Below are 20,896 nucleotides of genomic sequence, written 5' to 3'. Positions count from 1 at the left end.
TCACTGGGTCTCTGTGCTTCTCTGTATAATGCAGGTAGATCATGGTTGATGGGAAGGGTCAGCAGGGTGCTGTACAGAGCTTCCTGAAAACATCACAGCACCCTGCCTCAGGACTGCTCTCAAGAGCCCTCCACCCTGATGCAAGTTGGGAGGAGTTATACAAAGATCAAAATGCCTTGATGGGGTGATGTCAGTCTGGAGGAGTGGCGTGCCTAGGCAGGTAGTATTTGCATGCAGACCACCCATGTGATGCTGAGCCTCTGTGATTAAAAGGACTGAAATCCAACAAATGAAAGGGGCAGCCAGGCTGGGGAGGAAAGCACTACGAGGTGGCAAACCTATGGCACATGTGCCGCAGTAGGCACACAGAGCCCTCTCTGTCAGCACGTGAGCCAAGTCACCTCAGCATTGCCCCAGCAGCTGAGCATCGGATAACAGCGCATATAGGGGCCATGCGCATGCTCGGAAAGTAGCAGCGCCAGGCGATTACGTCATGAGCTACAACTCATTAGCTGCGAATCGTCTGAGCATTTGCATGGCCGGTCAGTGAGTTGCCAAGGATATATATATATTGGACTGGCTGTGAGTTTTAATACATCGTTTTTATAAACAAAAGATTTTAGCTTGTGCTGGTGATCATTGCAACTTTGCCCCCTTGTGCTGGTGGTCAGTGGAACTTTGCCCCCTTTTGCTGGTGGTCAGTGGAACTTTGCCCCTTGTGCTGGTGGTCAGAGGAACTTTGCCCCCTTGCTGGTGGTCAGTGGAACTTTGCCCCCTTGTGCTGGTGGCCAGTGGAACTTTGCTCCCTTGTGCTGGTGGTCAGTGGAACTTTTTCCCCTTGTGCTGGTGGTCATTGGAACTTTGCCCCCTTGTGCTGGTGGTCAGTGGAACTTTGCCCCCTTGCTGGTGGTCAGTGGAACTTTGCCCCCTTGTGCTGGTGGCCAGTGGAACTTTGCTCCCTTGTGCTGGTGGTCAGTGGAACTTTGCCCCTTGTGCTGGTGGCCAGTGGAACTTTGCCCCCTTGTGCTGGTGGTCAGTGGAACTTTGCCCCCTTGTGCTGGTGGTCAGTGGAACTTTGCCCCCTTGTGCTGGTGGTCAGTGGAACTTTGCCCCCTTGTGCTGGTGGTCAGTGGAACTTTGCCCCCTTGTGCTGGTGGTCAGAGGAACTTTGTCCCCTTGTGCTGGTGGTCAGTGGAACTTTACCCCTTTGTGCTGGTGGTCAGAGGAACTTTACTCCCTTGTGGTGGTGGTCAGTGGAAATTTTCCCCCTTGTGCTGGTGGTCAGTGGAACATGTGGCCCCTTGTGCTGATGGTCAGCGGAACTTTGCCCCCTTGTGCTGGTTGTCAGAGGAACTTTACTCCCTTGTGCTGGTGGTCAGTGGAACTTTGCCCCCTTGTGCTGGTGGTCAGTGGAACTTTGCCCCCTTGTGCTGGTGGTCAGTGGAACTTTGCCCCCTTGTGCTGGTGGTCAGTGGAACTTTACTCCCTTGTGCTGGTGGTTAAAGGAACTTTGCTCCCTTGTGCTGGTGGTCAGTGGAACTTTTTCCCCTTGTGCTGGTGGTCATTGGAACTTTGCCCCCTTGTGCTGGTGGTCAGTGGAACTTTGCCCCCTTGCTGGTGGTCAGTGGAACTTTGCCCCCTTGTGCTGGTGGCCAGTGGAACTTTGCTCCCTTGTGCTGGTGGTCAGTGGAACTTTGCCCCTTGTGCTGGTGGCCAGTGGAACTTTGCCCCCTTGTGCTGGTGGTCAGTGGAACTTTGCCCCCTTGTGCTGGTGGTCAGTGGAACTTTGCCCCCTTGTGCTGGTGGTCAGTGGAACTTTGCCCCCTTGTGCTGGTGGTCAGTGGAACTTTGCCCCCTTGTGCTGGTGGTCAGAGGAACTTTGTCCCCTTGTGCTGGTGGTCAGTGGAACTTTACCCCTTTGTGCTGGTGGTCAGAGGAACTTTACTCCCTTGTGCTGGTGGTCAGTGGAAATTTTCCCCCTTGTGCTGGTGGTCAGTGGAACATGTGGCCCCTTGTGCTGATGGTCAGCGGAACTTTGCCCCCTTGTGCTGGTTGTCAGAGGAACTTTACTCCCTTGTGCTGGTGGTCAGTGGAACTTTGCCCCCTTGTGCTGGTGGTCAGTGGAACTTTGCCCCCTTGTGCTGGTGGTCAGTGGAACTTTGCCCCCTTGTGCTGGTGGTCAGTGGAACTTTACTCCCTTGTGCTGGTGGTTAAAGGAACTTTGCCCCCTTGTGCTGGTGGTCAGAGGGACTTTACTCCCTTGTGCTGGCGGTCAGTGGAACTTTGCCCCCTTGTGCTGGCGGTCAGTGGAATTTTGCTCCCTTGTGCTGGCGGTCAGAGGAACTTTGCTCTCTTGTGCTGGTGGTCAGTGGAAGCTCTGTTGTTGTGTTTTTCTTTTAAGACAAAAGATGTTAATGTATTGGTTGTTTTTTCTAAACCAAAACCTCAATATTCAGATTTAATTGCAGTGTTGGCACTTTGCGATAAATAAGTTAGTTAGTTATACTTTAAGTGCAGCGTGCTCAGTGATGTGTCAGTGATACATCCAGGTATTATTACCTTTCACAGAGATCACAATACCCCCCTTCATCTGCTTATCCCTTCAGAAGTACTGCACCATCTTTGTTCAGACATCATCTAAGGTAATCCTCTCCTGCACTGAGATGCTAGCTCAGAGATGACACCGTCATATAAATCCTGTTGTATATACGGTTCTTGGCTGTATTCACAAATGTCTGACACAGATCAGCCCCTGCTGCAGCCTCTCGCTATCCGATCTGCTACAAAGTTACCATATTGCAGTCTGATCACTGGAGGAGAGGAGACTGAGGGAATGCTTCCTCATGCCTGCAGCAGACTGATTACATCATCTCAGCCTAGACTGAAGCTCAAGGATAGTTTTGAGCTGGAGCTAAACCTGACAAGTTAGTGTAAATGCCATCTCCACTAACTTCCAGGTCCCATGCTGAGCGGCTACCCTGCCGGATAGTAAATGCAGGAGGTTGCTTGCTTGGTACAGGAGCCATTCAGAACATTTGTTCCCAATTAATGCAGTGTTTTCTAATTTTCACATCACTGCCTCGCCACCTCATCCAATCAGAGAACACTGCATTCATTGAGAAAATGTAAAGTATTCCTTGGATGGCACCCGTACCGAGCGGGTGACCTCCTGTGTTTGGTAAGCAGCAGGGCAACCACTCAGCATGGCACCTAGAAGCTACTGCTGGTCACTGTAGTAGTGGTACTAGCCATAGTGATTTCCAGCTTCCCTGGGGTTCCCACAGGTATGACACATACATAATTACACTAATATATGCAAATATTTCCATACCTGGTACACAGAAAGTGCTGCCTGTACCTATGAAGAGGTTGCATCGTACTTTGTCAGTGCTGAGCCCCGGAGTGTGGTGTGGGGGGGATGTTGTAGAGTGCAGTCTGGAGAGGAGCCATCTCTTATCTCATCGTCAATAATGCATTATCTGTGAATGGGAGATCCAGGAAATGCTTTGTACACAAATATATAACTTTACTGGATAATATATCTCCAACCATTATGGAAAGAGTATACAGTTAGGTCCATATATATTTGGACACAGGCACAATTTTAGTTTTCTTCAGGTATTTACCAAAACATATTGAAGCTATAGTTATATAATGGATATGGGCTGCAAGTGCACACTCTCAGGTTTAATTTGAGGGTATGTACATCCAAATTGGAGGAAGGGTTTAGGAATTACAGCTCTTAAGAGTAGCCATCCCCCTTTTTCAAGGGATCAAAAGTAATTGGACAATTTAATATAATCATAAATAAAATGTTGATTTGTAATATTTTGTTAAATCCTTTACTGGCAATGACTTCCGGAAGTCTGGAACCCATGGATATTACCAAAGACTGGGTTTCCTCCTTTCTGATGCTTTGCCAGGCTCTAACTGCAGCTGTCTTCAGTTGTTCTTTGTTGGTGGGTCTTTCTGCCTTTAGTTTTGCCTTCAACAAGTGAAATGTATGCTCAATGGGGTAAGATCAGGTGAAGGACTCGGCTATTGCAGAATATTTCACTTCTTTTCCTTCAAAAGCTCCTGGGTTGCTTTTGCAGTGTGTTTTGGATCATTGTCCATCTGTACTGTGAAGCGGCGTCCAATCAACTTTGCTGCATTTTGCTGAATCTGGGCTGATAGTATATCTCTAAACACTGCAGAATTCATTCGGCTGCTTCTGTCACATCATCAATAAATACCAATGACCCAGTGCCACTGGAAGCCATGCATGCCCATGCCATCACACTGCCTCCACCATGTTTTACAGATGACGTTGTGTGCTTTGGATCATGAGCTTTTCCAAGCCTTCTCCACACTTTTTTCTTCTTGTCATTCTGGTACAGATTCATCTTAGTTTCATCCGTCCAAAGAATGCTTTTCCAGAACTGGTACGGCTTTTTTAGATTTGTTTTAGGCAAAGTCTAATCTGGCTTTTCTATTCTTCAGGCTTATGAATGGTTTTCACCTTGTAGTGAACCTTCTGTATTTGCTCTCGTGAAGTCTTCTCTTGATCGTAGACTTTGACAATAATATGCCCATCTCCTGGAGAGTGTCCTTCACTTGTCTGGATGTTGTGAATGGGTTTTTCTTTACCATAGAGAGGATCCTGCAATCATCCACCACTGTTGTCTCCCATGGACGTCCATGCCTTTTTATGTTGCTGAGCTCACCAGTGCGTTCTTCTTTCCTCAGAATGTACCGAACTGTTGATTTGGCCACTCCTAATGTTGCTGCTATCTCTCTGATGGGTTTATTCCATTTTTGAAGCCTTACAATGGCCTGTTTCACTTGCATGGACAGCTCCTTTTGAGCGCATCATGTAGGTTCTCCGCAATAGTTTCCAAATGCAAATACCACACTTAGAATCAACTCCAGACCTTTTACCTGCTTAATTTATGAAGAAATAACGAAGGAGTAGCCCACACCTGGCCATGAAACAGCTTTTGATTCAATTGTCCAATTACTTTTGGTCCCTTGAAAAAAGGGGGATGGCTAATCTTAAGAGCCGTAATTCCTGAACAATTCCTCCAATTTGGATGTACATACCCTCAAATTAAACCTGAGAGTGTGCACTTTCAGCCCATATCCATTATATAACTATAGCTTAAATAAGTTTTGGTAAATACCTGAAAAAAACTAAAATTGTGCCTGTGTCCAAATATATATGGACACATCCAAAGCCCGCCCCCTTCTAAAATGTTGGCTATTTTTATATTAAAGGCTTACTTCAGGCAATTTTTTGTCTTTTAGTTTTAGATAGAGGGGAGTTACAGTACAACTTTAGGATAAACTTTTTTTTCCCATTTTGGATAAAGTAAAGGAGGATTCTGACCCCCTGTCAGTTTTTTGTTTGCTATCAGTAGCCTATTGGGGGGATCTCCCTTCACTTCCTGTCCCATAGCCAAAATAGGAAGTGAGAGAAAATCCATGCAAATGAAGGGAATCTCTTGGTCCCCCAGGTCACCAGAGCTAGTGTCCCCATTGGAAGATTTCCCCTCTGTTACTTTTCTGGGGACAACACAAAATTTGGGATTTTCTTTTAGTTTCACTTTCAATGATGGTAAACAGGACAAACAGAGAAGGTGAATCTCCATAACAGGGCCATGGGTAGCAATAAAACTGACAGGGGTTCTAATCCCTCTCCACGTGATCCAAAACTAAAAAAAAAAAAAAAGTGTTACCTTTAGTTATACTTTAAAGTTTATTTCAGGTTTGGATAACATGGAGAGGCATTAGAACATCTGTCAGGTTTTAATTTCTGTCTGGGCTCCTGTTAGTGAGATTCGCCCTCTCTGTTTGTCCTGTTTGTCGTCATTGAAAAAAACCTTAAATTTTGGGCTGCCCCAGAAAAGCAATAGAGGGAAAAATTTCCAACGGGGACACTAGTTCTGCTGACCTGAGAGTCCCCAAGGAATTACCTGAAATTGCAGAGATTTACCTTCACTGCCTGCCTTGGCCATGGAACAGGAAGTGAAGGTAAATCTCCCCAATGGGACACATATTAACAGACAGGGATTATAATCTTCCCTTATTCTGTCCAAGATGAAAGAAAAATAAAGTTTTTTTGTTGGGTTTGCTATTGCTGTAATGTTCCTTCTTCCTGTCCTTGTGACACCCAGGTAAGTATAATCACTAAACAGTTCTATTGCAATTAACCAATGTTGTCAATAGAAATGTATATAAAGGAATCGTATAAATCGGGTCTCCAAGCTACATCTTGCCCATCACAAGATTGACCGCAGCTTGAGTCAGTGGCTTATACTCAGTGTGCATAGATTGAGGATTCAGGTCAGCACAGGCTGCCTATGGTCCCTGCCCTGGGGACCCTGATGTAAGGAAGGACTTTGATGGGGTCTCTGATGTAAGGGAGACTAATGTGCGGAGGAACTCTGATGGGGATCATGATAAAAGGGATGACTCTGATGTAAGGGGGACTCTTATGAGAACTCTAAAATAAGGGGGGACTTTGGTGGAAATTCTAAAGGGGGTGCTCTGATGGAGATCCTGATATAAAGGGGACTCTCATGAGAACTCTAAAGTTAGGAGAGACTCTGATAGGTCTCTGATGTAAGGGGGACTATTATAGGAACTCTTTTCTAAGGGGGGGGGGGGCTCTAATGGGAACTCTGATGTAAGGGGGGGACTCTAATGGGGATCCTGATGTAAGGGGGACTATTATGGGAACCACAAAGTAAGAGGGGACTCTGATGGGAATTCTTAAGTTGGGGGACTCTAATGGAGATCCTGATGTAAAGGGAATGCTGATGAGAACTCTAAAGTTAGGAGAGACTGTGATGAGGGTCATGATGTAAGGGGGACTCTAATGTAGGAGGGACTCTGATGGAAACTCTGATGTACGGGGGACTCTGATGGGGACCCTGATGTTAGGGGGGCTCTAATTGGAACTCTGATGTAAGGGGTACTTTGATGGTAACTCTGATGTAAAGGGGACTCTGATGGGGATCCTGATGTAAGGTGGACTCTGATGGGGACCCTGATGTTAGGGGGGATCTAATGGGAACTCTGATGTAAGGGGCAATTTGATGGGAACTCTGATGTAAGGAGGATTCTGATGGGGACCCTGATGTTAGGGGGGCTCTAATGGGAACTCTGATGTAAGGGGGACTATTATGGGAACCACAAAGTAAGAGGGGACTCTGATGGGAATTCTTAAGTTGGGGGACTCTAATGGAGATCCTGATGTAAAGGGAATGCTGATGAGAACTCTAAAGTTAGGAGAGACTGTGATGAGGGTCATGATGTAAGGGGACTCTAATGGAGGTTCTAATGTAGGAGGGACTCTGATGGAAACGCTGATGTACGGGGGACTCTGATGGGAACCCTGGTGTTAGGGGGGATCTAATCGGAACTCTGATGTAAGAGGCACTTTGATGGGAACTCTGATGTAAAGGGGACTCTGATGGAAACTCTAAAGTAAGGGGGACTCTGATGGGAATTCTAAAGTAAGAAGGGGCTCTGTTGGGGATCCTGATTCAAAAGGGACTCTGAAGGGAACTCTAAAGTTAGGAGAGACTCTGATGGGCATCCTAATGTAAAGGGGACTCTGATGGAAACTCTGATGTAATGGGCAAGCTAATATGGACTCTGATGTAAGGGGGACTCTGATGGTGACTATTACTAAAGTTCTTTCTCCTTTGTTCTCTCATATACACCATGCTGATTACAAAAAGATCCAAATAAAATGTATTCATTCATTTAGGGTGCACTCACATTCAGGCCGATATAACTGAACTGCGCTGAGTTGGATTCCCCCCTCCCCCCAATCACTGGTCACACTCACACTGGATTGTAAGGAAGCTCCCCCCCCCCCGCACACCCCCCTGCTAACCAGACCAGCGGTCCCTGATTCCCTGCAAAGGCATCTATGGAGAGCACTGTGCTCCTGCATGGTTTGCACTCACACTGAAGCAAACTATACTGAATCACAAGTGGGGTCACCCGACCCAAGTGGTCCTGGGCGCGGTACGCTTCACTGGTCCTGGATGCAGTTCGGAGCACTCAAACTACACAAATGGACCAGCCCAAAGAGCTGAACTGCACCCAGAACTGGTTCAGACGAGAAATTTCACTAGTACATTTGGATCTCCACGATGGGTCCAAAGCTTTATTCTGCACACATCATCACATCATAGTTACAGAATCATCATTTCTGAGTCTTGCAGGATGAAGCATGCTTGATGAAGGGGTCCTGTGAGACTTTGAAATGTCACTTCTGTAACTATGATGTGATCACAGAATAAAGCGTTGGACCCGTCATGGAGATCCTGGTGTGATGGTGACATTTCTCGTTTGAAAGTCCAGCCGTTGGTCACTGCAGCACCTACTTACATTTATTTATTACAGGTACTTATATAGCGCCATCAATTTACTTATCTATCTATGGTATCTATCTATCTATCTATCTATCTATCTATCTATATGTAGCACTGCCCCTTGGGACAAGCTGGAATATATTATGGGTCCTGCGCTCAATAGATCCAACCCTAAGCAAACCCAATCCCTCTGGCACAACTGGTAATGAATAGCAAATACCCCGCCAAGAAATTTGCTGACACAGGGTTAAATGAAACAAGAACAATTTTATGGAGAATGAAATGCAGTGTAGAGGGGTGGGGTTCCCCTTTAAACTTCAAAACTTACTTTTCTTCTTTTATGCAATGCAGTAAATTTGGTCTGCCACTAGAGGGCTTCACAGCCAAGAGTCTCCGGATGGCAGAGCCGCACTTTAAGCAGAATACAACTGATATCAAACAAATAAACGTACTTATACTCTATCAATGAAATGTATTACCCACACCGGTGTATGATTCTGCTTCTGAGGGGCGTTAGCCAAAAATCACCTCAGAGTCAGAACAGAATGCAATAAAGAGGTACCTCTAATAAGGCTACTAAGCCAGATTCCCCCACTTCAGTCCTTGTAACGGTGGCGCTCTAGTTGGTGCACGTTTAGTCCTTACAATGAAGTAAATAGCAGCTGAAGGCTTCTTTGGAGTTTCAGCTGGTGTGGGTTACATCAGATTTCACTAGGTTTCTGGGCTGAGAGGGTCCAACCTCAGTGTCTAAAGGCAACACAAAGCACCCCAAGACCAGGGGCAGTCGCAGGATGCAATCTCCCAGTATGTGTCAGTCCCCGGGGCAGACAGTCTCAATTACACTGGTGGTGAGGGTAAAAGCAGGCAGAGGGATCTGTGGCTTGCACAGGGCCCCGGATGGGTGAGATCCCAGCAGTGGGGTGCGGATGTCCCAGTCTATATGCAAAGTGTAAATGGTGTGTCTTACTCTCTCCAGTGGAACAGCTCACCAGACTCTGAACACACAGCAGGGTCCCTCTATCCGCGCTGAGTGCTGTAGTGCCTCCTCCTCTGCTTGGACGGGCTCCACATGTCCCTGTCTTTTCTCCAGCCTCGTGTCCCTCTCTTCTCCCCTTCACTTCCTGCTTCCTCCCCTTCCCAGCGTTCTTTGCTGTGTAGTGGATGAGTCATGAACTTGGCAGAATGCCCAGGTTTTACAAATAGGAGAGAGAGAGAAAGGACTGACTGCTGAACATGTGATTCCTTCTGAATCCTCTTGTACAAGGAGCCTGTTACATATATATATAGATATATATATTGTACATTTGCATCAGTCCCTAACCCTCAAGGGGCTTACAATCTAAGGTCCCTAACTTATATTCAAATACACATACTAGGGCCAATTAAACTACCAGCATGTCTTTGGAGTGTGGGAGGAAATCCACACAAGCCTAGGGAGAACATGCAAACTCCAGGTAGGTGGTGCCATGGTTGGGATTCGAACCGACGACCTTGGTGCTAGACAGAAGTGCTAGCCATTTAGCCATTGTGCTGCCCATTTACAGCCATTCTCTGGCTGTTGAGAATGTGTTGAGAATATTGTGCTTGGACTTCAGCACCAGTTTAGAGTGCTAATGTGATTGCACCCTTACTTTTTATTCATTTATAAAGCTGATTTTTTTAGCAATACTTGTAACATACAGTTGTGTTTAAAATAATAGCAGTGTGTTGAAAAAAGTGAATAAAGCTCAAAATCCTTCTAATAGCTTTTATTTCCATACACACAAATGCATTGGGAACACTACACATTCTATTCCAAATCAAAACATGAAGAAAAATATCTCAAATTTGTGTTGTTCCTCTAAAAAAAATGGAAGAAAAGAGAATATTAGACTGTTCAAAAAAAATAGCAGTGTTTGTATTCTTCTTTACAAACTCAAACATTCACTATATAAACTGAAAAATGTTTGAAGATTTTGCTTTCCTTGGAATCACTTAATGAATATTTGGTTGTAGTCGCACTGTTTCTGAGAACTGCTGTACATCTGTGTTGCATGGAGTCACCCAACTTCTGGCCCCTGTGATCAGGTATTCCAGCCCAGGATGATTGGACTACATTCCACAGTTCTTCTCTATTTCTTGGTTTTGCCTCAGAAACTGCATTTTTGATGTCACCCCACAAGTTTTCTATTGGATTAAGATCCGGGGATTGGGTTGGCCACTCCATAACGTCAATCTTGTTGGTCTGGAACCAAGATGTTGCACGTTTACTGGTGTGTTTGGGGTCGTTGTCTTGTTGGAACACCCATTTCAAGGGCATTTCCTCTTCAGCATAAGGCAGCATGACCTCTTCAAGTATTCTGATGTATTCAAACTGATCCATGATCCCTGGTATGCGATAAATAGGCCCAACACCGTAGTATGAGAAACATCCCCATATCATGATGCTTGCACCACCATGCTTCACGGTCTTCACAGTGTACTGTGGCTTGAATTCAGTGTTTGGGGGTCGTCTGACAAACTGTCTCCGGCCACTAGACCCAAAAAGAACAATCTTACTTTCATCAGTCCACAAAATGTTGCGCCATTTCTCTTTAGGCCAGTCAATGTGCTCTTTGGCAAATTGTAACCTCTTCAGCACGTCTTTTTTTCAACAGTGGGACTTTGCGGGGGCTTCTTGCAGATAGCTTGGCTTCACATAGGCGTCTTCTAATTGTGATTGTGATTCAATTACACAGAATCAGCAGCATGCATGTCATGACTGTTGGATCTGTTGGATTTCTATTACTCTACTACACCTGCTAGTAAATTATTTGCCATGTAGAAATATCATTTCTACCAAAAACAGTGATTGATCAGGTTAGTGATGTCTGACTATTATTTTGAACACAACTGTACATACGAAGAGCATTCAAGTCAAATTTTACAGGTATAAAAAGGGATGCTAGCATGGTGGTACTACACACAGTAGTAAGTGACAAGTGTGTCCTAGTACTGATAGGCGGCGCACATGTCGCAGGCCAGTCCAGGGACCGTTAATCAAGATGGCTAATCAGTGTTAGTGCGTGCATGGAACGTGTGGTGATGAAGTTTCTTGTGAATGAAGGATAACCCGCGGATATCTGCAGAAGACTTCAAACACAGTATGGTGATGAGACGCTCAGCCGCAGTAAGACATCTGAATGGTGTAAACGTTTCAAAGATGGCCGTACATCCGTCAGTGATGATCCTGGCCATGGTGGTTCCCAGCCCACAGCAGTCATTTCTGTGAACATTCAGCACATGGAACACCTGATCCTGTATAATCGATGCATAACCTGTCCTGAAATTGCACAAGAGACGAATCTTCTGCGAGGATTGTGAACACAATGATGTGAGGTGAAGCAGGCTGTCCTAGGATGGTTCAGGTGTACTGACAAATCTTTCTATGCTGAACCTTTCTAGGCATTAGTTAAATGCTGGGATAAGTGTATAAATCTAGCAGGGGAGTATGTTGAAAAATAAATGCATTTTCCACTCTTTGAAATTTGTTCTTTTATTGTATAAATGTAAAAGTCCTGGTTTGACTGGAATGCCCCTCGTACAATGTGGCCTTCATACTGAAACGTTTGTAGATCCCTGATATGAATGAATCCTCCTAGCCATAGGTGACAAATATTCATCCATTTCTCTCACCCCTAAAAAGGAGTGATTCCCAGATCCTTTCCTTATTACGGCAGACTGAACACTGGGAAAGGTAATGCTTTCCTCCATGTTCACATGGCTGGAGGTACAATAATATCCATTGAAGAAACCTAAAACAATCGCCCCTCTTCCACTGTCCACACTGCTCCTGGCCCAAGTAGTCGCCTGACCACATCTGTGATGCAGCGAAGGAAATAAGTATTTGATCCTTTGCTGATTTTGAATGTTTGCCCACTCACAAAGAAATGATCAGTCTAAAAATAGAACGGTAGGTGTATTGTAACACTGAGAGACAGAATAGCAACAACAAATTTAAAAGAAATGCATGTCTAACAAATGATGCACTGATTTGCATGTTCATGAGGGAAATAAGTATTTGATCCCCTTCACAAAACATGACTTAGTACTTGGTGGCAAATCCCTTGTTGGCAATCGCAGAGGTCAGACGTTTCCTGTAGTTGGCCACCAGGTTTGCACACATCTCAGGAGTGATTTTGGCCCACTCCTCTTGACAGATCCTCTCCAAGTCATTAAGGTTTAGTGGCTGACATTTGGAAACTCGAACTTTCAGCTCCCTCCACAGATTTTCAATTGGATTACGGTCTGGAGACTGGCTAGGCCACTCCAGGACCTTGATGTGCTTCCTCTTGGACCACACCTTTGTCGCCTTGGCCGTGTGTTTTGGATCATTGTCATGCTGGAACACCCATCCACGACCCATTTTCAATGCCCTGGCTGAGGAAAGAAGGTTCTCACCCAAGATTTGATAGTACATTGCCTGATCCATCGTCCCTTTGATGCAGTGCAGTTGTCCTGTCCCCTTGGCAGAAAAACACCCCCAAAGCAGAATGTTTCCACCACCATGTTTGACAGCTGGGATGGTGTTGTTTCGGCCATTCCTCCTCCTCCAAACACGATGAGTTGAGTTGATGCCAAAGAGCTCGATTTTGGTCTCATCTGACCACAACACTTTCAACAAGTCCTCCTCTGCATCATTCAGATGTTCAGTGGCAAACTTCAGACGGGGCTGGACATGTGCTTTCTTGAGCAGAGGGACCTTGCGGGCACTGCAGGATTTCAATCCTTGTCGGCAAAGTGTGTTACCAATTGTTTTCTTGGTGACTGTGGTCCCAGCTGCCTGGAGATCATTAACAAGATCCTCACGTTTAGTTCTGGGATGATTCCTCACTGTTCTCATGATCATTGATACTCCACGAGGTGAGATCTTGCATGGTGCACCAGACCTAGGGAGACTGACAGTTGTTTTCTTCCATTTGTGAATGATTGCACCAACTGTTGTCACCTTCTCACCAAGCTGCTTGGCGATAGTTTGGTAGCCCAGTCCAGCCTTGTGTAGGTCTACAATCTTGTCCCTGACATCCTTGGACAGCTCTTTAGTCTTTGCCATGGTGGAGAGTTTGGAATCTGATTGTTTGATTGCTCCTGTGGACAGATGTCTTTTATACACATAACAAAATGAGATTAGCAGCACTCCCTTTAAGAGACTGCTTCTAATCTCAGCTTGTTACCTGTCTGAAAGACACCTGGTAGCCAGAAATCCTGCTGAATGATAGGGGATCAAATACTTATTTCCCTCATGAACATGCAAATCAGTCATCATTTGTTAGACGTATATATAAAAATAATAATATTTACCGATACCATCACTATTGCCATGTTGCATGTGTTTTTGTGTTGTTTGAGGCACTTATTGATGGACAATTACATTTGTTTGGAGTTTTAAGTTTTTTCGTGTGTGATCACATTTTGTCACATTTTATTTATCCCCTGATGTAGGGTCTTGTTTGGTTTATATTTATATATGAGTTATAGTCACCTATTATGAAAATATTTATGACACCAAGTCAGTACAATGGTTGTTAGGGCACAAGGGTGACTACAGGTCACTTGTTTGTTTGAGCACTTGATGCACGTTTTTTTATAGGTTGGTATATTATTATTTTTATATATACTTTTGGAGGATTACTGTAGGGTAAGAGCGCTGCACTATTTTTGGATATATTGTTATACACTGTTAAGGTATCAGTTTTAAGTGTTGGCTGCTAATTTGTAGGCCATTTCCATTTGTATTTGTAAGACATGCATTTCTTTTGAATTTTTTGCTGCTATTCTGTCTCTCAGTGTTACAATACACCTACCATTCGATTTTTAGACTGATAATTTCTTTGAGAGTGGGACAACATTCAAAATCAGCAGGGGATCAAATACCTATTTCCTTCACTGTATATACAGTCTTATGCATCATAATATTACCTTTTGTACCACCAGCCCTCCCTCTTAGATTGTAAGCTCCCAGGATCAGGGCCCTCCTAAACCCCTTGTATTGAACTGTATTGTTGCTGTATTGTCTCCCTCTATGTTGTAAAGCGCTGAGCAAACTGTTGGCATGATATAAATCCTGTATAATTATAATAATAATATACCAGTTAATATTTAAAGAAGCAGCAGTTTCCACATCACTACATTAAGGTCCACGGTACATCATGGCGGTCACACCCCTATCTGTGTGAATAATTCATTTCCATTGATTTCATGAACTAGTCCACTTAGATGCGCTTTAGAAAAAAGCTTAAGAGCTCACAATAATGGCTCGTTAATATAACACTTTACTGTATATTTATTTCCTCTATTTGTATATCATCAACATAACAGGAATTCTTTACTAAGTACATAAAACCAGCCTTCCCAAAGCTGCTCATGGTCCGACTTTACCCCCTCCCCCCCCCATACACACTCACACACACTGTAGGGGCAATATAGTCAGATGTCAGCCAAACTTGCCATATATTATACAATCTCTTTAGGCAAGTCATATATTATGCAGTTTTCTTTCCTGCAACCACAGGCTGAAGAAGAGAAAATTGATCGATTCCCCCATCAACACAGTCAGATTTATTGGGGGAATCCCTCCTGGGGAGCCATTGCATTCTGACAGCAGGAGGTTTCCCCACCATCAGATTACACTGCTCACTGCTGGGGAGTGATGACACCAAAAAAACCTGACAGACTGGTTGTACTGAAGTCAATCGATAGACTGACTTCAATACAACCAGCCTGCCCATAGCAGGAAGAGGCCGAATTTCGATCCGTCTGTGGTCGGCTCAAGACTTGCCAAAGCTATGTAGCACAGGCCTAAACAATTCATTGCATTTGTATCAAATCAAGCAGGTTCCAGCACTACATTACTGATAGTAGATCTAAAGGAGATCAGATTGTATAGTGTGTGGTCACCTTAAGAGCCTACTCCAAGTGACATCTCAAACCAGAACCTCAGTGCTGCAAGACAGAAATCCTCACTTCATAGTCCACATTGTACCGATTTTACCGCAGAAACTTCCACAGACTGCAGCCTAGAATGCAAAATACATTCGTTTTCATTAAACCCAGACAGTGTAGGCAAAGCGCTCAGCTGCTCTTGGCAGAGAGAGATCCTAATTCCTTAGTGTTTTCTGTACAACATTACTGAATATGTTAGAGCTATATAAATGTACAATAGTGTGTGACTGTGATAGGACATTAGAGTGTAAGCTCCTCTGGTACAGAGACTGGCTCAGTGTTCTCTGTACAGCACTACTGTATATGTCAAAGATATATCAATGAATATTATTATTAATAATAATAATAGTTTGTGGCTGTTGGTGGGACATTAGAGTGTAAGCTCCTCTGGTGAAGAGACAGATGTAACTGGCTGAGTGTTCTCTGTACAGCACTGCGGAATATGTCAGAGCTATATACAGCAAATGTATAATAATAATAATAATAGTGTGTGCCTTGGGGGGGGGGGGGTGAGAGTGTAAGCTCCCCTGGTGCTGAGACTGATGTGGCTGTTGGCTAACCGCATCATGCTGCATTAGTGGCCAGCAGCAGTGTTATTTAACCCCTCTACACACCACCACACAGTTACATAGTTAGTCTGGCTGACAGAGAGACAAAAGTCCATCCAGTTCAACCATAAAAAAAAGTTATAATCCTACACCCACAGTTGATCCAGAGGAAGGCAAAAACCCAGCAAAGCATGACCCAGTTTGCTCCTGCAGGGAAAAAATTCCTTCCTGATCCCCTGAGAGGCAATTGGATATTCCCTGGATCAACTTTACCTATAAATGTTAGTATCCAGTTATATTCTGTGTATCTAGGAAAGAATCCAGGACTTTTTTAAAGCAATCCACTGAGCTGGCCAGAACCAACTCTTGAGGGAGTCTATTCCACATTCTCACAGCTCTCACTGTGAAGAAACCTTTCCGTGTTTGGAGATTACATTTCTTTTCCTCCAGATGTAAAGAGTGCCCCCTTGTCCTCTGTGATGACCTCAGGGGGAATAACTCGACACCGAGTTCACTATATGAACCACTGATGTATTTATACATGGAGATCATATCCCCCCTTATGTATTATACATGGAGATCATATCCCCCCCTATGTATTATACATGGAGATCATATCCCCCCTTATGTATTATACATGGAGATCATATCCCCCCTTATGTATTATACATGGAGATCGTATCCCCCCTTATGTATTATACATGGAGATCGTATCCCCCCTTATGTATTATACATGGAGATCGTATCCCCCCTTATGTATTATACATGGAGATCGTATCCCCCCTTATGTATTATACATGGAGATCGTATCCCCCCCTATGTATTATACATGGAGATCATATCCCCCCTTATGTATTATACATGGAGATCATATCCCCCCTTATGTATTATACATGGAGATCATATCCCCCCTTATGTATTATACATGGAGATCATATCCCCCCTTATGTATTATACATGGAGATCATATCCCCCCTTATGTATTATACATGGAGATCATATCCCGCTATAAGTTACTGACTGCCGCCATTACTAGTATAAAAAAATTTTTAAATAACAATTACATTCTATATACCGCCATTTGTAAACACTATAACTTTCATGTAAACCAATTAATTTACACGTATTGGGATATTTTTTTTAGCTAAGACATGAAGCAGAATACATTTTGGCCTAAATTTATGACAGAATAAAATTTTTTAAATGTTTTCACTGGATATGTTTTATAACAAAAAGTCATAGATGTAGTTTTTTTTTTTTTTTCAAAATTGTTGGTCTTTTTAGCGCACAAAATAAAAACCGCACAGGTGAACAAATACCAACGAAAGAAAGCTCCATTTGTGGGGAAAAAGGACATAAATTTAATTTGCGTGCAACGGTTTTGTTTGTTACACAGTGCGCCTTGCTCATTTTTGCAATGTGTATTTTGACAAAGAACAAAAAGGTGCAACTGACACCTGTGTTTGGGATGTCATTAAGAATGAATGTTACCACAAGTGCGATGTGGGGGTTCCCGGAACACAAAGATGTGAATGAATCCTTATATCCAACCCTATCCTATGCTGTGCTGCTCTCTGTTCCTGGATTGGGAATGACGTCAAGTCAGAGGAACGGCCAGGACAACCTTCACCTGGCAGGCAGAGATCACTCCACCTTACAGTAGTGCGGCTTCTTCTAGTGCCGGGTTCAGGAATGCAGGGAGAGCCCCAGAATTGAACACCCCATTGTCACTCTGCAAGCTGCTGTGCTGCTCTAGCATGCATTAGGTATCATCAGAGATGCCTGTAGCTGCACCACAATATCACTACACTCCTGATAGTCACACTGTACCTGAATAGATCCACAACATCAATTCTCCTACATGGAAGAGTGTGTCCAGAGGAGACAACTGGCTACAATCACATCCTTATTGGCTTGGATAGCACATGCCTTGCTGCCCTCATCAGACTGGGGGAGTCTAGGAACACTGAAACCATAAAACAAGACAGGGCGTGCCGGCCTAGTGCATTGTCCTTACAACATCTATTTATTTTTTAAAAAGTGTTAATTATTATATTCAAGGGTGTATTTATCACAAGGCAAACAAGGCACTTGCCTAGGGCGGCATTTTTCAGGGGGGCAGCACCTCCCCCAGAAGAAGGGATGAAAGAAGGGAAAAGCGCAGCATGGGAACCAGGTGGGATCGGAGAGAGGCTGTGGGCTGCTTGATGGTGTATGTAGAGCATTGCTTTTGTTCCTGGGGATGTCCAGAGCTGTGAAGATGAGTGTCTCTATCACCGGGGGGGGGGGGGGGGGGGGTTGCGGAGTAGTGGAAGGCTCTCCCAGGTGGGGGGCAATAGTGTCGTTGTTCAATGTCAGGCTCTCTCTGTGGCAGGGGGAAGGGGGGTTGTGTTAGTAGGTGTCCATGGGGGCAGATGATTTTTGTGTTGCCTAGGGCAGCACAAAACCTAAATACACCACTGATTATACTCACAAGACAGCAATTTTCACAAGCTCAGTCCAGTCCTCGATTCATCATGTCACCCGATAGGGAAGATAGGACCGCCAACAGGCTAACGCGTTTTGAGGACCCCTGAGGAAGAGGCTAGTCCTTGAAACGCATTAGCCTTTTTGGAGGTCCTATCTGCCCTATCGGGTGACATGATGATTCGAGGACTGGACTCAGCTGTTTTTGTACGATGAGGGATGGCTCTTCAGAGGGACGGTAAAGGATGTCACACCTGAGAAGGGACCCTTACAGGACTAAAAATCTTGTTCCCCAACTTGAAATATGAAGAACCTTTGTGCATTTCGTCGGTACTGTGGCAGGCGCAGCACCCTTTGGTGCCTTGTGCGCTGTGGCATTAGAAAAATTATGCAATTGCTGTTTCTTTGTTTGATTAGACTGACTTTACTCTGTAATTCCTCCAATGCCGCTCTATGGATGCAGTAGGTTTAAAGAGCACACCGAATACTTTAGTTAACTTCTTTAATAACTTCAATCTTCTTCATATAACTGCTTACAATGGCTTATTTCTTTCATATTACAATGGTTTAATTCGTATTACATTGGGTTGATTTGATAGATTGATAAAGTCGTTAGATTCGGTAAATTCGTTGGAACTACAAGTAAACACACACAACAGTTTTTACATACAGATCTACCTGCATTACTAAACAATAGAGGAACACACAAGTGCATTAAATACCTATTTGGCCTTCTCTGCTTCCATAAAGCTTCTCTGACTGGAACTGTCTGTTTCCTCTTCTGTCTGGTGAGCATGTGTCTCTAGAAAATCCTAGCAGGGAGTTTTACACAGGCACAAATGTGAAACTGGCTGGGATTGGTTAAGGCTCTGTACAGTGTGAGGCTGTCTGTGATTGGCTCACCTTTAACTAAATCTTAAAGGCATATTTTCCTTTTCTGCTTCTGCTAACACAATGAATATATAAATGTCATATAACAATCAAAGACATAAATCACAGCAATGATTCTGCTTTTGGCTTTAACATATGCCCATATACACTGTACTGAGGTTATTGGCAGATTTGGTATACACATATATGTGAACCATATTAACAACCTAGGACTGGTCTTAGCTGGCCAGCTACAGGTACTTTTGCTGATGCAGTGACTGTTTCTAATAGACAATGGCAGACAATTTGCAGTATACTAAAATGTGTATTAAATGTCTCATGTTGTGATTCTGCGAACATTTGTTGAGGTGTATGATGACCTCCTGTCCACCGTCGGTGATCTGCCCCCCCCAAAGTGCCCCCCTCTTCACTCAATGTTTGGTGAATAGATCTGAGCTGGATGGTGGCGGTGTAGTCAGGAAGACACATTGGGGCTGATTTACTAAAGGCAAGTAGATTGTACACTTTGCAAGTGCAGTTGCTCCAGATCTTAGTAAGTGAAGTAAAGCTTCACTTCACAAACATACCCAATCACGTGCAAGGAAGAAAAAAAAACAGCATTTTTGTCTGCACATGATTGGATGATGGACGTCAGCAGAACTTCCCCTCATTTACTAAGCTCTGGAGTAACTGCTCTTGCAAAGTGCACAGTCTATTTGCCTTTAGTAAATCAACCCCATAATCCGGGGTCACATTCTACTTTGCATGGTGATTGGATGAAGATATCAGTGCTCTCTGTGTGTGCTATCTGTGTGTATCTTCCTGGCACTCATTAGACTGCAAGTAGTTTGGATTAGCTATGCAATGTCAACATTCCAGAACAAGTCCAGTTCAATATGAAGAATACTACTAGATACACCATGGCCTGCATACTGAGAACCTTCCAACATTATCCACATGTGAGCTCTTCTGTCCACAGGTCAGATCCACCATGGACCAGTAGAGGGCGGCCAAGGCTTACATATGAGTCCTCAATATGATGGGACTTGTATCTCGACTTCTCGCCATATGCTGAAAGCTCACAGCGCAGTAAGAAACCCCAGAACACCAGAGCTGCTAACCAGCCGAGGGAGTCAAAACTCTTCTCTTAGGCTAGATTTATGCTAGCAGCATTGCTTGCCGACCCTCTGAAAAGTGATAAGCAGTGGATCACTTTTCTGAGGCCTTTGATAGACAGTTGAGGAGGCGTTTTTTGTTCATTAGACTTCAATGAAAATGCAGCAGAAATGCATAAAAAACTCAGTGCTTGTGTTTATGATGGCTTTCTGGGGGTACCTCCCGCAAGAGAACATACTTGTCCCAAAAATGCAAAACACATAAGAAACACACTAAAAAAAGCATCAAAAAAATGCATGAGGAAAAATGCAACATGCACTGGGAAAATGCATCAACCGCAACCTGCATGGGTGTGACCAAGGCCTTAGGCCAAGTGCAGTTGCTCCAGAGCATTGTAAATGAGGGGAAAATCTTCTGACTTCCACCATCCAATCACGAGCAAGCAAAAATGCAGTTTTTTTCATTTTCCTTGCATGTGATTGGGGATTCTTTGCAAAGTGAAACTTCATCTTATTTACTAAGCTCTGGAGAAACTGAACTTGCAGAGTGCGCAGTCTATTTGCCTTT

This window comes from Staurois parvus, unplaced genomic scaffold, assembly GCF_062004578.1.
Source record: "Staurois parvus isolate SC_StPar_1 unplaced genomic scaffold, SC_StPar_1.0 ptg001095l, whole genome shotgun sequence".
Taxonomy (NCBI): domain Eukaryota; kingdom Metazoa; phylum Chordata; class Amphibia; order Anura; family Ranidae; genus Staurois; species Staurois parvus.
Note: the sequence above shows the minus strand (reverse complement) of the source record.